This window comes from Chaetura pelagica, unplaced genomic scaffold (assembly GCF_000747805.2).
Source record: "Chaetura pelagica isolate M959 unplaced genomic scaffold, ChaPel_1.0 scaffold472, whole genome shotgun sequence".
Classification (NCBI taxonomy): Eukaryota; Metazoa; Chordata; class Aves; order Apodiformes; family Apodidae; genus Chaetura; species Chaetura pelagica.
This window is the reverse complement of record NW_009952566.1, coordinates 2,233,736-2,246,082: the sequence shown is the minus strand read 5'-3', so window position 1 is coordinate 2,246,082 and position 12,347 is coordinate 2,233,736. Positions and strand designations below refer to the sequence as shown.

Here is a 12,347-nt window from a genome sequence, read left to right as displayed (position 1 = left end):
AATTCAGAACAGGGCACACAAAAAAAAGGGTGAAGCCGGCGAGATGCTCGTGAGGGCATCTGCTACCTCCCTCTCATTAGTACCATTTCTGCCTTATGTCCTCTGACTTTTTTTTCCCCCCCTTTTTTTTTTTTTTTTAATCAAAACCTGCCCCTGCCTCTTGCAAACCTAATTCCCTTTTAATGCTCACTGTTAAGATAATGAACTGTGGTGGCAGAACCCCATCAAATCAGGGAACGTTTGGAGTTTTATCACCACCAAGTCACACTGCTGAGGACTTCAGAGCCGTGCATTCCTCCTAGCCATTTCTTGGTGGGCTTTCTCCCCCCCTCTGTCTTTATGCAAAGTCTGAGGGGTCAAGGCGAGGTCATAGCTTTACAGTAATTGAATTTATAATCCTGTTTTCTCCAGCTAGGCCTGACCATTTACAGCAAACATCTTGTTAAACTGTAATTACTGGACTACTGAAAATTCCCCCTGAACAATGAAAAGCAGATCTTTGGGGGGGAAAAAAAAGGTACAGTTGTTTTTAAAAATAGCCATCTGCAACCATACTCTGTGCGGTTTTGTAGCTCTTTGCCTCCCTAACTCTTGCTATACTTATTTGGGAAAGGAATATTTAAAATAATTTGGAATTAAACAGGAGAGGAGCCACAAGCACTCTCCTCTCCTCTGTGTACAGCCCTCATGGAGCTGAGATCAGGAGGCTGGAAACCAGGCTAGGAACCTGTCTGAAGAGAGTTACGAGAACTTCTCTTGTGGTTTCACTCATCAGAAAGCTTAGTTAAAAACCCTTTAGAAAACACCTCCATCGAGATTTAATCATAGCAAAGCCTCATAACCAGACTTCATATTCTTTGCGAGAGATGAAAAGAATAATAAGAATGTGTATGCCACAGTATTTACTAGCAAAAGAAGAAGCGTGAGAGTGGATAAAACCATACTACCCTTGCAAAATACAATGGTGAAGTCCCCAAAGGGCCACTTGGTGCTTGTTTTCATTGCCTTTGCTTGAGGTGGCTTAGCAGGAGCTCTCCTACCACTGAGATAAAGCCAACAAGACCTACCCGTGGGAAGCTATGCTGCCTAACCATTCCCCTATGCTGGCAGGGAAAAGAATTACAATCCACTGCCCTGTGCTGTTTGGTTTGCTCTCATCAAAGACCAGCACAGCAATTTTGGTCTCTTCCTATCTCCTGTTACTCAACTCCTGCAAAAATTAATCAAGATGTTGAGTCCTAATCAAACCTGTCTTGACAAAATGGGCTCAAAGGCACCAATTTTGGGTATTGATCTGGAAACTCTACACCTGAACTCAGTCATGTTTTGTCAGCAACAGTATTGGATCAATTTTTCTATACAATTCCAGTAAGAAAAACCCCAACCCTCAACTCCAGCAAACAGTGTTGCAAATCAGTTTATCATTATCTTGTACAAACCATGAAAATTAGAATCATGTGAGCAGAAGGTTAGACTAATTCTCCTTTCTCATTATAAGCACAGGTGTAGCACAAACACCATGTGAAATAAGCAATTAAAAAAAATCTGCTTTTTTTCCCCCATTAGCTGCCTTAGCTCCATGACCAATTAGAAAATTGTTTAATATCTGTAATCTGCATTTGCAGAAAGCAATTTTCACAGTAACTCTCCTCAGTAAAACAACAACACCAAACCCCAGTGCCCCAGCCATTTCTTTCTGCTAGCCTGGCAGGCTCTTGCTGTGTTTACTCCATCCTACTCCTGCCTGATTGCCAGGATCTGTCACTGCAGCAGGTTTTTGGTAGCCTTGAGTTTGTCTGGTCACCGAAACCTTCATTTACCAAAAGTTTCTACCCCAAAGAACCCAAAGGAGCAACATTAAGTATTCACACCCCAACTTCACAACCTTCTCTTCCTTCTCCTTCAAGAGAAGCATTTTTAATAAAAAGAGAGGGTAAATAATGAATTATATAGCTAGAATAATAAACTATATCGCTAGAATTTGCCAGTAAGATGTGTCTACGGTAAAACATATTCTCACCTGTTTGCCTCGTGCTATTACTTGAGGTGTCTGCTTTAAGAACATTTTACACACAGGTACTTAACAGTTATCTTCTTCCTACACATTCTTATAAGTATTTTCTATAAGTAGTAATTCTGCCAACCAGCCCAGTGTTTGGATGTCTTCAGGGGGAATTCAGACGTAAGAACATTTTCCTTCTGGGCAAAGTAATAAAATGACATTCTCGCTCCTCCCACCAGAAGTCAAACGGAGGTCAGCTCCCCATCCTTGTATCTGTTTAAATAAACTGGTCCAGCTGTTTGTTTCCAGGATGCCCTTTAACCTTCTGTCCCATCCTCCCTGCCTTTGTAACAGAACACTTTACTTTGCATTATAGTAGACTCCAAACCACTATGCATTAAAATAAAAAAAAAAGGAAGAAAGTATTCACTTTCAAGTTTCTTCCTGCATCCCAAACCTGGAATTCCTAAGAACCCATCAGATTAAAACCATTAATGTGGCTTGCCTTGAGAGAGCACAATGCAGTGCTGCTAGGTTTATAAATCACATAGGAAAATTCCTTGCAAACAAAATTGCAAATTAGCTGTTGCTGCAGAAATATACAGGCATGGAGATAACTTCATCATATTGTTGTTTTTTTTTCTTTGATAGAAAGCCCAAGATCTTTTGATCACTTTTTTAATTTTTAAAGTGCCAGCCTGATGTAATACCAACAAAAAATATGGAACAGGAAAAGCTAACAGGAAAAATCTCACTGCTCCTTTCCCTGTATGTTCACATGTGCCCATCTCAAGCGACTGAAACCCTAAATCACTCTAATTCATAAAGTTCAGTGGAATCAGGACCTAAAAAAGATATTTGCATAATAACTGCTACTCAAATGGAGTATTCTCAAAATACGACTCAGCATAAAACTGAACGATTAAGACAGCTGTATAACCTTACTTGTGTGAGTAAAGACCTGCACAGGCTCAAGAGTTGCATTAAGTCAATTTTCCTTTGCCAGCGCTTTGTGCATTGGTACCTTTGCTCTTATGTGGAAGAGGTTTTTTTTTGTTTGGGATTTTTTCCCCCAGAGGGCAGAATCAATAATGACGCCGACAACATGAGCTCCCTCTGTGAACAAGCTGTACCCATCTCCCTGCCCAAGGAAAGCTGAGAGCTCTGCAAAACAACGTGCTGAATTGCTTTGCTTTCCCTTTTTTTTCTTTTCTTTTCTTTTTTTTTTTAAATTTTTTTTCCAAGGGGAAGGATCTGGCATGGAGGAAACATTTGCACAGTTGGGCAAACAGAGAAGTTTAAAGTATTTATTATTGTTTTCAAGCTAACTTTTCCTTGCCCTTTTGGATGTATGAGATTGTGTTTTCTGCTGTGCTTCCAAAGGCAAGAAAACACCCCAGCTATTCCACCTGTGTAGCCCCAAAGAGGAGTAGGAAATCCTCTTTTCTTCAATTTGCATTTTACTAGGATGTTTTCTCTTAGTCTTCTTGCCCGGGGTCTGTCTCCAGAGGTCACTGGCAGTCTCCCTGGTTGGTGCAGGGCTGGTCCCACGGGTGTGATCCAGCCCCAGCCCCAGGGATGCGACAATCCGCCTCTGCACTCTGACCTTCAGCTTGGCCGCCCTCGCTGCCACGCACAAGTTTTGTTTCTTCTCAGCGAGAGGCGGCATGGCTGGTGATGACAAAAGACTTATTTTAGTTGGAAATTGGCTACAATAATAGCAGCCAGAGAGCAAGGATTTTCAGAGGGTCACCAAACCCTACGAAAGGCACAGTTCGCTAAGGCTCAGGTTACAGCCCGAGTGACATTTTCTGCACAGATCTGGTCTTTCTCCATTCCCCTTGTATTTCTCTTTTGTTGAGTGAATAAAACAAGACCTTCCTCTGCTGTCACAAATTTCCAAAGTCACCTTTGCTCAAGAATCGGCAGAGCGATTCCGGGGGCTTGCAATTTGCAGTCTTTGAATGAAATATTCCAGGACTAGCTGTCTGAAAGAAGACTTGAGTGGTATATCGAGTTTTTCTCTCCCCCCAGCTCTCCTAAATGAGGAGGGTTTCACACCACTACTAACTTTTGATACTTGGAGTTGCAGGCTGCTGCCTCTCAATATTGTAACAAAGCACTGCACGCCACAAGTCTGTGACTCACTAGTAGTGCCAAGAAATACCCAAAAATCATTTTCTCCTTGAGCTCCTTCTAGCAAACCAGGCATAAGGACAATGAGAAAGCCCACAGTACCGACAAACCCCAGTGCTAAAATGTCTCTTGGTCTGAAAGACCTGCAGTCCTCCTGACAACAAACAAATCATAGTTTTTATAGCAGATGCCAAAGTAACCAGAGCCCTTCAAACTGGCAAATAATTCACGTGTAAAACCAGCCATACTCTTTTCTGCATACTGAGATCCTTCATTTATACAGCAGTGAAACAACCATCTCTATTCAGCACTTAATTCCTCAACACTTAACAGGTTTATCTCAAATAAAAACAATTTAAATGGAAAGTGTGCTATAAAGTGGGATTATTACACTTCAGTAACTGCTTTATTCCTTATTTTAACATATTTTCATTTTTTTTCCTGTGTATTTGCTTTCCAGAGCTTTTTAAAGAAGGCAGTCAAAGAAAAGAAAAAAACCCACAGAAATTATTTCACAGCATTATTTCAAATGTTTTAAAAACAGCTTTAAAAATAGCAAGCTTCCTCTGTAATTATGAACAAAAAAAAATAAATGCAGACTTTTGAATGGTAATCACATCTCTCCATCCCTAAAATGAGAAATATATGTTAAAAGAGTGCTTACTGCCTTTAGAAAGTTCTGATCCTGAAGTCAGTTAGTGAGCTTAATGACCCGTAACTACCAGTCATTAGCAACCCATGCTCTCTGTACTGCCTTTATTTGTAAAGAAAAAAAAACCACACCAAGATACTCAATAAACTTTATTCAATTTAAAGTCAAACCTTATGAAGTAATGTTTGGCAACTTTTCTTGGTTTCTCCTCCTCTTCCAAACTGAAGACAGTTCAGGACTGCAATACATCATTTACAACACTAAATGGAGGTAAGGGAGGGAAGACAGTACACAGGCTGCTAGCCACCCACTCCAGACACATAATTTTGGAATATACTCCAAAGGCAGCAGGTCCATTCATCAGGAGGATCAGGAAGGTCTCCTGAAAGCTCTCCTCTCACTCCCTCCACCACTGGCAGCACCAGGGACTCAGTATAGGGCTGGGGGTGTCTCAAGACAATACTGAAGAGCGAACAAATAAAATACTATGCAAAAACTAGTGATGAAAAACCACTAATTAGCTGACAAATTTGATGTAAAGCACTAATGAAAGCCATGTGTGGCTCTGCAATTTAGTTTTAAAAATAGCTTCTGACTTCAAGCATTACTATGTGACCCCACCGATGGATTCATGTGGTGCATTCAGAAAAGTAGCTTTAAAGCAGGAGAGTGCTGTGGAATCTCCTGCAAGCCAGCCCTGCTAATGCAGCAAGCACATTGAGTGCAAAAATAGAACTCAGAGAGATGGGATCAGGTATGCACTTCTTGTAAGAGAGCCGGCTGTGCCCTACATTCAGCTGGCCCAGTGTGCACCAGCTCTACCTGTGGCCACCTCCTGTGTTTGCTCTCCTCTCAAGCCCTGAAACCCCACTCCTCCTCCTGCTCCAGACCATGCTTTCTTCTCCCATCACTGTGGGACACATCCTGCCTCCAAATAAACAGAATGGATTTGGGGGAGCACCCTGCCACCTGCCCCATGGGACACTACACAGCTGTGGTGACTGCTTCGGGGTGCCTGGTAGTGGCTCATGTTGTGGGGGCAGAAGGGACAGATGACTGCTTCCCATTGAAGTAGAACCCATAGGCTCTTGGCTCTGCTCTTGTCCCCATTGTTCCTCTAACCCCACCTCTGCTCGTAGCTGGTGGCTGCTCCATGGGTCTTTCTAGAAGAAAGTGGGGCAGGAAACACTTTCCTAGTCTTGTAAAAATATCCCCATTCCCCAGCAGGATGAAGCTAAAGCCTATTTGTATTTATTTGCTTAATTCTGAATGGAAAACAAGGACTTGCTAGGGAGAAGTGAAGAGCTGACATGCCCAGGAAAGGGCTCCCTGGAGATGCTCTTCCCTGCTCTGCCCATCTCAGTGCCCTCCCACGTCACGGGCGAGCTGCTGTTAGCCTTTCTGGTACGCTCTCATCCTTTTCCTCCTCCCTTCCCATCTGCAAATCCCACTTGAAAAAAGCACAGCCAACATGGCAAGTTTCCTGTGAAAACCCAGGTCCAGCATCTGGGCATCTCCCTGCTGATGCCAGGGAGCTGGAGCAGAGGCCATGCTGCAGGGGAGGGCTCACAGCAACCTCATTCCCTGACACTGCAATTCCCTCAGGGTGCAAAGCAGATGTAAACTCGCCCTCAGCAGCCAGATGATGTAAGGGGAAATCTTTACATGGCAAAGCGCCAGCGGAGCTGACCTCCTGTCTCCTCACTGCTCCCAAATCCCAGCGCAGCTGTACGCTGCTGATCTCCGTGTGCCACAATTAGCCTTTAAGGAATATGGCAAGGATTCATCTAGTAGAGCAGCACTAGGGCTGCTCTAACTCACACCCAGGACAGCACAGGACTCCATACAACACTGTAGTTGGGTACACAAGATGGAATCAGCCAAAATCTTGCTTCCCACAAAAAATGTTCTCGCTACCCAAGGACTGATGCAAGGATGCCAGACTGTGATCCATACCTCCCAGCTCAAGGTTTTATCCCACCTTTGAGGTGGGGTCTGAACCTCAACTTTCCATCTAAACCTCCAGGAGAGCATATCTGGACTACTTAACTCAGGTCCTGGTTTGGTGCATGCCATCAGTGCAAGCCAGCTGCTTGTGTTCAGCAGATGACTTCACACCAACAATCCAGGTCCTGCTCAATGGCAGGGGTTATGGTTGAGAACTAATAGCAAACTACTCATTATTTCTTTGAAAACGCTCCTCTCTCTTTCAGTAATTTCCATGTCCTCTGCTAATCCAGTATGAACACTTATCCAAGCAAATGTAGTGTTTGTGAGAGATGTCTGCATGATCTTTGAGCTTTCTCTTGCCACACAAGTGATCTAAACACAGGGGTCCTCCTTTGAGGTCCAATCTTTTTTCCATGCAGCAAGTTGGGAGACTTGTCCAAACAACTTTTTCCCTGCTCACTCCTACCTAGAATGCCTATGGCATGGGAATTGGAAGCCATGCCCAAACCTCCTGCCCAAGCAAAAGCAGAGAGGCTGCTCCCCCCTCTGCTGCTGGATTAAGTGTGTTCCTGCTCACTGAAGGATGTGGGAAATGCTGTCCACACTCCTGGGTGGATCTCCACACCTCCTCCCATCTTCAGAAGGCCACTTAAGGAGTAACTCCATAACCTGTTACCAACAAAGGACAAGGAAAAGCGAACCCAGCGTGGCCAAACCAAAAGCCCTGACTAGTGTCTTTGGGGGAAAACAGCCCGGAGCCACCAAAGCTATATATAAGCTACATATAAATAAGGAACCCCTATATGGGACCTGAGATTGTACATGAAATAGGCTTTGACATCACTCTGGTCTATAGTCCAAGATGTCAGCTCAGTACAGAGGAGGGAAGCTGTGATTCCTGTGGTTTCATCCTCCCCACCACTATTTTGAGTGATGTGGGCACCTGCAAAACTGGTTTGAATTTTTTTTTTTTTATTTTTCCCCCCCCGCAGAAACCACAAAAGATACAACTCTGAGTCACAGCCAACCTGAAAAACCACCGCACGCTTCTGGACAAATTCCCCCCAGAACACATCCTACTTCAAAACACTGTTTTCTAACCACTACTAATAACCTACTTCGTAATCTACTTCATCTAAACATAATTTCCCATTAAGTGAAGTAATTAATTTTGCGTATAATCCTACTCCTGACAGCATTTTATTCAGAGCAGGAGAAAAGGCATCCTCAGAAAACAACGGAAGCGAAACATGCACAGGGAGGTCAGAGGAATGTCAAAGATAAAAAGAACTTGTAAGACCACAGGACATAGAAAGCTTAGGGATCATCCCCATGGATGGTACAAACCACCTTTATAAACCAGGTGAGAAGTCAGACATCTCTGGGATAAATATGGATTTAAAAGGAGTGACTGCTATTGTGTTTATAGCCAAAAAGCCACAAGGATTGTAGTGCCTGAGCAGAGGAAAAAAAAATAATAACCCATGAAACTGTTACATGACCTAGATTTTGTTGAAGAACTGCGGAAGTAATATTTTTTCAGCAGCATCTGCCACCATTTCTTTTCTTTTTTAAAAGTAAAATAAAAGGCAGAAGCCTCGTTAGCACTAACACTGGTAGAGCCGGCCATACATCATTTACACCCAAATCACTTCAGGGCAGGCAGGGCCAAATGCACGCCCTCGAAAGCACGTCCTCGCCCTGTGCCTCAGGCCGTGTTTAGTTTTGGAGCAGAGAAAACCGTTTTAGCCAAGAAGGAGGCAACATTTGCCCCGTTTTTAATATTTCAGGCTGAATTTTGAACCAGGGAGTTTGCTTTATGCAGGTGCAGCCCGGGGCCAGCACCTGATGTAAGTGCGAGAGAGGGTCTCTGAGGGCACCTTTCTCCACTCGCAATGGTTAATCACTCTACACCAGCCTCGGCAACTGTTGACACAAAATAGGTGGAGATCAGGTCTGTGCAAGCACAAAATACCAGAAAGGCAAACTGTATGTAAACACACTTCAGATAGCTATGACAAGAATAGACCAAAACCTGACTTGCAAAACAATGACAAACCATTGCCCTCCTCTATTTATATATTTTTTTCTTTTTTAATATATTGAGGGTAACGATGTGTATGCTTGTATATATATATATATATAGAGAGAGAGAGAGGGAGTTAATATATCAGGGGTATTTTTCCTGACAAAAGCATGTGGTGAGGCCACACCTCCAATACTGTGTTCAATTTTGGGCCTCTCACTACAAGAAGGGCATTGAGGTGCTGGAGTGTGTCCAAAGAAGGGCAATGAAGATGGTGAAGAGTATGGAGAACAATTCTTACATGGAGCATCTGAGGCAACCAGGGTTGTTTAGTCTGGAGAAAAGGAGGCTGGGGGAGACCTTATTGCTCTTTACAACTAACTGAAAGGAGGTTATAGTGAAGTGGAGGCTGGTCTCTTCTTCCTAGTAACAAGCAACAGGACTAGAGGAAATGGCCTCAAATTGTGCCATGGGAGGTTTAGATAGGAAAAATTCTTCATCAAAAGAATCATCCGTTATTGGAAGAGGCTGCCCAGGGAAGTGGTGGAGTCACCAGCCCTGGAGATACTAAAAAGATGTGTAGCTGTGGTGCTGAGGGACACAGTTTAGAGATAGACTTGGCAGAGCTGGATTTACAGATTGACTAGATAATACTAATAGTTCAAAACAATTCTATGATTCTATGATCTCTTGCACTAAAGTGAAATCAAGTCCTGAGACTTGTATTTACAGAAGATTGTGCAGAGTCCTTTCCTTGCTTGCAATGCAGCGTTTGCACAACAAAATAGTGTCCTGGATGTTGTTTTTTTTAAAGCCCAACTCCTGTTCTGAGACAGTGTACACCTGAATCTCAGCCTTTTAAAATAAAAAGTAGCAACCCAAGCCTTCTGACCTGATCCTCCAGAGCAAAGCTAGGGCAGGAGCGGAGAAAAGAGCGAGCAGTGAATGTTTGCACAGCCCCTTTTGATCTTATTTCCCTGACACCTGACAGCACATTTGTTGCAGAATATTAATTCACTGACTAAAAAAAAGTTTGTCAGGTAAAAAGCCACCCCAGGAGAGGATGGAAAGCTCAAGAAAAACAGGATTTTAATTTTTTTTTTTGGCTGCATATTAACTTCTTCAGTGCCGAGCACCTTTCATTAGTCAAGACTTTTGGCAAGTAAACCCTTTTCGTGCTGTATGATGTTCTGCGGTGGGAACCGACCTTTCTCCCTCTCAAAAAAAGCATCTGTGTGAATAAACTAGCACCCGTTATTTTATTTGTTCAATGCTCAGGGCACCTAAGTAGTCTGTTAGTTTGCACAACATGATCCCAGGTTTGCTCTTGAAATAAATGGTGTTTCCTCTGCTGGTTTTGCCCAGCCTGAATCCAGGGGTTGTCAATGCAAGGGTTAGGGGAAACATCCTCTCCTGGTGCTCCTAGATGTCATGACCCCTGTTTTGGGCCAGTCTGGGGCACACAGAGACTGCCAGGGTCTATTAGCTCTCCAGGGTAAACACCCTTCCTCTGCTCCACCTGAAATCCCAGAGGCCAAGGGGGACATTTCCCCAAAAAACTTGTTTATCCACCTCCTCCAAGCACCTGCCCTCTTTGGAAAAACACTTGTGATCAGTGCCAAAACTCCTTAAACCCACAGGCTGAAACCAAACCCTGCAGGTTTAAACCACTGTGCTGTATTTTTAAATAGCTTTACTGAACTAAAAAAAGAAAAAACAGCCTAAAATCCGGTGATACAATGGTACCTGATGGTCCTAAATTCACAGCTCTTCCCCCTGCAAGCTATTTGCTCAGCTTTTCTAATAATACCTTGGCTGCCTGGCAGCTCTCCAGGGCTGTCTAAGGCAATATGCAAGCTAAACATTTTTTCATCTGATTTCAATATTTTCTTATGAGTAACTACACAGGACTTTACCTAGTGAGTATTCCTGATTGCTGTAATTTAAGAACAGAGAAATAGACTACAGATGTAATATTATTATTACAATTGGCATTCAAGGTGAAAGGCATAACAATTAGCTAAGACTTAGTGAAAACATAAATGTAAAAATCTGCCTGAAAAGCCTGGCACATGGTATGTTTAGAACAGCTAATTTACCGCACATATTCTGAATTGCTCAAATGGTATAACAATTCACACAGCCAGAATCTTTTTTAAACTGTTTTCTTGGGGTTTTGTGGGTTTTTAGGGGGACATGATTTTCATGTTGCAAACACCTACTGTCTTATTTTACTCTGGAATAACCAACAATATATACTTGTTAAACCTGCAACATGTATTCTTTCTGACTTCTATTTTTCCTGCTTTCACATGTATTCCCATTAACAAAATAGTGTTTAAATAACATCTGTATACATATTCTTGAATCACATAAAGAAGGAAAGTAAATAGTTTCCAAAATCTGACAGTTAAGTTTGTATTGCTGAAGTTGAGAGGATAATTTGTGAATGTTTTAACATTTACAAGTAAATAAGTACTTGTATTTACTGTATCTGATTACTGAGAAAAGTATTTGTTATGTTCTTACATAGATTCAAATTGCATCTTGACCTTTTCTCGTTTAATGTGTTTACTGCAACAAAAGCAGTAACAGATATATCTAAAAACAAGCAGATATTTTATGCATCTAGGTCTAAAAACCTCTGCATGCGACATGCTCTGCAGAGTGGCAAATCAAATAGCTTGCCTCTTTATTTTAGCCTGTCATTAGGTAGGCAGCAGGGGTGAAAATCCACCCCTGCGAATAGGACCAGCACCTGCTTTTGCTATGCTCCCTCCCTGCCAGCCTCCTCCCCCTCTTACACCCTAAAAATAGTGCTTAAGTGGAACTAAAGTGGTGCACTGGTCATGTGCTGGCCTTTTACTCAGGGTATCACCCTCAGCGATGGAACTGAGCAAAGAGATGTGGGCATCAACATGTGGGAATCACCTGATGTCATCATCACTTGGATTTAGGGATGTTTGAGGGTGTGCTCTATATGCACTGAACCCCAGGCATACAATGACACAGTGGGAAAACAGAGGCCTGGTACTATTTACCAGAAGGTGACAGGACAGAGAGCCATGCAGCCATTCCTCTCTCGCTTCCACATCCATGGAAGTGTCAGGCAGGGGCTTTCTGCATCTGCCCCATCTGCATCTGTCTCCATCTGCATCCCCCACCTGCCCCATCTGGATCCTCTTATCTACCCCATCTGCATCTGCCTCATTCTGCATCTGTCCCCATCTGCACCCCTCCATCTGCATCTCCCATCTGCCCCATCAGCATCTTCTCCCATGCCACCATCTACATCTCCCAATCTGCAGCATCCCCACCTGCCCCATCTGTAACCCCACCATCTGCAAGCCAGGCTGGGCACAGCCAGTGAGCAGATGGGCAGGACACCCCTTGCAGCAGTGCTCCCCACTCAGCTCCCATGAGAAGTGCAAAACCCTCCTGTCCCCACCACGCCACATGCCTGCCCTTGCCACGGCGAAGCGCTCCATTCCCTGCCCCGTGCGACTACAGCAGCAAAACTCTACCACTGCAGTTACCAGAGAGCAACGACAGAGGCAGGAGAAAAATTCCTGCTGGAGGGG

The 12,347-nt window shown here is 43.4% G+C and overlaps 1 protein-coding gene across 5 annotated transcripts in view; it reads right to left on the bottom strand.

Moving 5' to 3' along the window:
- The window catches only part of MEIS1 (Meis homeobox 1), a 115,135-nt gene that overhangs the window by 6,293 nt on the left and 96,495 nt on the right, over positions 1 to 12,347 (bottom strand). The gene's annotated exons all lie outside the window — the stretch shown is intronic.